Below are 3,805 nucleotides of genomic sequence, written 5' to 3'. Positions count from 1 at the left end.
TTGACTAGTCAGTCTAGAGGGCATTATAAATTAATAAAAAATTCAAACAAATATAAAACCTTGGAAACCCACCTTTGTTTGTCCAATAGATCATGTGTGCCAAAGTTGAGGTCATTTGGAGGTGGTCGAAAAAATGACCGCATTCCGGAGGGGCCATTTGGTCTAACTTAAGCCAGTTTTTGAAAAAATGTGATTTTTCCCACCACCTCCAAATCACAGAAACTTTCTTGAACATGGTGACCCACATGTGCCAATCATGGCTATGAAAGAAAATTTTGAAAAAGAATATTTTACAATGCCTCCCCTGAGGTATAGACCGATGTTTTGACCAGTCAGTCTAGAGGGCATTATAAATTAATAAAAAATTCAAACAAATTAAAAAAATTATTAGATGACTTGAAGGTCAAAACATTAACTTGCCATATATGCAAAAAAATATGTGTATTGAACGCAAGTGTGCATGTGTATAATTTAGTGTCTGATTTCAAGATCAAATCAATACACAATGGCAATATGCCAAAAAAAAGTGCCCACCTACCAGAGCAGGAGAATTCATACTCCACGGCCTGCATACGACTAGGAACCCTGCGGTGCATGGGCCAGGATACAGGCCCGTGGTGCAGAATATCTCTGCTGCTAGTAGGCCCCACGGGGCAAAGGGGACAAGAGTTAGGCAATGTACTGCCTGCAATAGATAGGAGCTTGGGAGGGGAGTCGCAGCAGGGTATATAAACTGGTGCGGCGCTCCCTCGCTTGGCGAGGTGGGACTAAACTCCCACCACCCAACGGTTATGCGCTGCGATGTGCCCTGCGCGGCTCCGCCTTAGGCCCAATACGGGCGGGCTGGCCCAGGGCAGCCTTACTCCGCTCGCTGATACGTTTTATATTTTCTTTGTTTCTTTTCTTGTTTATATTTCTAATATTTAAAATCAAGTCTCTTTTTTCTATATTATTTCTAACAGTGTTTACTAAAATTTAAAAAAATATGCCAAATTCTGTTGTGTTTTATTTCATTTGTCCGTACTCTTTTGTATATTGATACTCCCTCCATTCCACAATGTAGTGCTTCCTCTATCCACGTGCTTCAACTTTGACCGTATATTTAACTATCAAGACCGATTGCGGCGGGAGCAAAATTATATCAGTGAATTCGTATTCAAAAGAAGTTTTCAATTATATAGTTTTTTTCTCCCGCCGCAGTTGGTCTCGTTGGTTAAATTTATGGTCAAAGTTGAACCTCGGGAAGCGCGGGCGCACTATATTTTGGAATGGAGGGAGTAATATTTACGAAATATGAACTAAAATGTTGTGTTTTAATTCAATTCTTCATTCCAATATTTCTTATCTTTATTATTTTTTAAATATTTTTAGTTTGTAAGATAAAATGTTCTGTTTTATTTCACTTCTTCATTCAAATATTTGTTCTCTTCTTTATATTTGAAATATTTCCAAAATGTAAGATAATATGTTGTCATTTATTGCACTTATTCATTCAAATTTTTTCTTCTATTTTCTATATTCTCCTCTTTTCTTTGTTCTGACAGTTATAAATTTAAATAATGTATGATATAATGTTCTCTCATATTTCACTTTTCATGGTTGTCTTTCCTAATTATAAATTTTATTTTCTATTTCATACTTGAAATATTATTAAATCAAATATAGTTGGGACAATCGCATGTATGCCTCCACTTGCACCATGTACTACAAGCAGGTTCTTCTTCTCTGTCTTACCAATTGATACCAAACTTTTATGCATACCCTACGATGAGCATAGCAAGCATGCCTGGCAACTACCGTTCATTTCCGACACTCTATGCATCTTGTAGGCATTTTGCGGTGATAAAACCCTAGAACACTGCCGCGGCGTGACGCAACGTGTGTTTTGTGTCCGAACTCGTGCACACCGTGCCTGGGGGGCACATTGGCCATGCTCACATGCTCCCAAAAGTTGGGGTCATCTCATGCATGCCCCCACATGCACCATGTACAAGCCGGAACATTCGGGTCTGTCGAAGGGCAAGTTTGGAAGAGGTTTTCCTTGACGGTCCCACGAAAAGATCCCAAACTTTTTGCACACCGTACCATGATCATGGCATGCATGTGATAGTAGAATTCATACACCACGGCCTCATTTTTGTTGAAATCCAATTAATATCCTTGTGTATTACATGTAAGTGAGCATGTGTAAAATTTACTAGATGACTTGAAGGTCAAAACATTAACTTGTAATGTATGCACACAAAAATTGTGTATTGAATGCAAGTGAGCATGTGTATAATTTAGTGTGTGCTTTGAAGATCAATACACATGGAAATATGCCAAAAAAAGTGCCCACCTACCAGAGCAGGAGAATTCATACTCCACGGCCTGCATACGACTAGGAAACCTGCGGTGCATGGGCCAGGATGCAGGCCCGTGGTGCAGAATATATCTGCTGCTAGTAGGCCCCACGGGGCAGAGGGGATGAGAGTTAGGCGATGTACTGCCTGCAATTGATAGGAGCTTGTGAGGGGAGTCGCAGCCGGGTATATGAACCGGTGTGGCGCTCCCTTGCTTGGCGAGGTGGGACTAAACTCCCACCACCCAACGGCTGTGCGCTGCGATGTGCCCTGCACGGCTCCGCCTTGGGCCCAATTCGGGCGGGCTGGCCCATGGCAGCCTTACCCGCGCGCTGATAGGTTATATATTTTCTTTTTATATTTCTAATATTTAAAATCAAATCTCTTTTTTCTATATTATTTCTAAAAGTGTTTACTAAAATTTAAAAAATATGTCAAATTCTGTTGTGTTTTATTTCATTTGTTCGTTCTCTTTTGTATATTGATAATATTTACGAAATATAAACTAAAATGGTGTGTTTTATTTTAATTGTTAATTCTAATATTTCTTATCTTTATTATTTTTGAAATATTTTTAGTTTGTAAGATAAAATGTTCTATTTTATTTCACTTCTTCATTCTAATATTTGTTCTCTTCTTTATATTCGAAATATTTCCGAAATGTAAGATAATATGTTATGTTCTATTGCACTTCTTCATTATTTCAATTCTTCATTCCAAATTATAAATTTTATTTTCTGTTTGATACTTGAAATAATATTAAATCAAATGTAGTTGGGACAGTCGCATGCATACCTCCACATGCACCATGTACTAGGAGCAGGTTTATCTTCTCGGTCTCACCAATTCAGACCAAACTGTATGCACACCCTAGGATGACCATGGCAAGCATGCATGACGAGTATCATTCATTTCCAAAACTCGATGCATTTTCTAGGGTTTTTCTGGCGACAAAACCCTACAACACTGCCCCCACGTGACGCAACGTGTGTTTTGTGTCCGAACTCGTGCACACCTTGCCTGGGGGGCACATTGGCCATGCTCACATGCTCCCAAACGTTGGGGTCATCTCATGCATGCCCCCACATGCACTATGTACAAGCAGGACCATTCGGGTCTGCCGGAGATCAGGTCTGGAATTGGTTTTCCTTGACGGTCCCACCATATGGTCCCAAACTTCATGCATACCCTACGATGACCATGGCATGCATGCGTGACAAGTATCGTTCATTTGCGACACTCGATGCATTTTCTAGGGTTTTTCGGCGACAAAACCCTACAACACTACCCCCACGTGACGCAACGTGCGTTTTGTGTCCGAATTCGTGCACACCTTGCCTGGGGGACCACATTGGCCAAGCCCACAAGCTCCCAAAAGTTGGAGTCATCTCATGCATGCTTCCACATGCACCATGTACAAGCAGGACCATTCGGGTCTGCCGAAGGTCAGGTCTGAAATTTGT

Source organism: Triticum dicoccoides, chromosome 1A, assembly GCF_002162155.2.
Source record: "Triticum dicoccoides isolate Atlit2015 ecotype Zavitan chromosome 1A, WEW_v2.0, whole genome shotgun sequence".
NCBI classification, from domain to species: Eukaryota; Viridiplantae; Streptophyta; class Magnoliopsida; order Poales; family Poaceae; genus Triticum; species Triticum dicoccoides.
This window is presented reverse-complemented; position numbering follows the sequence as displayed.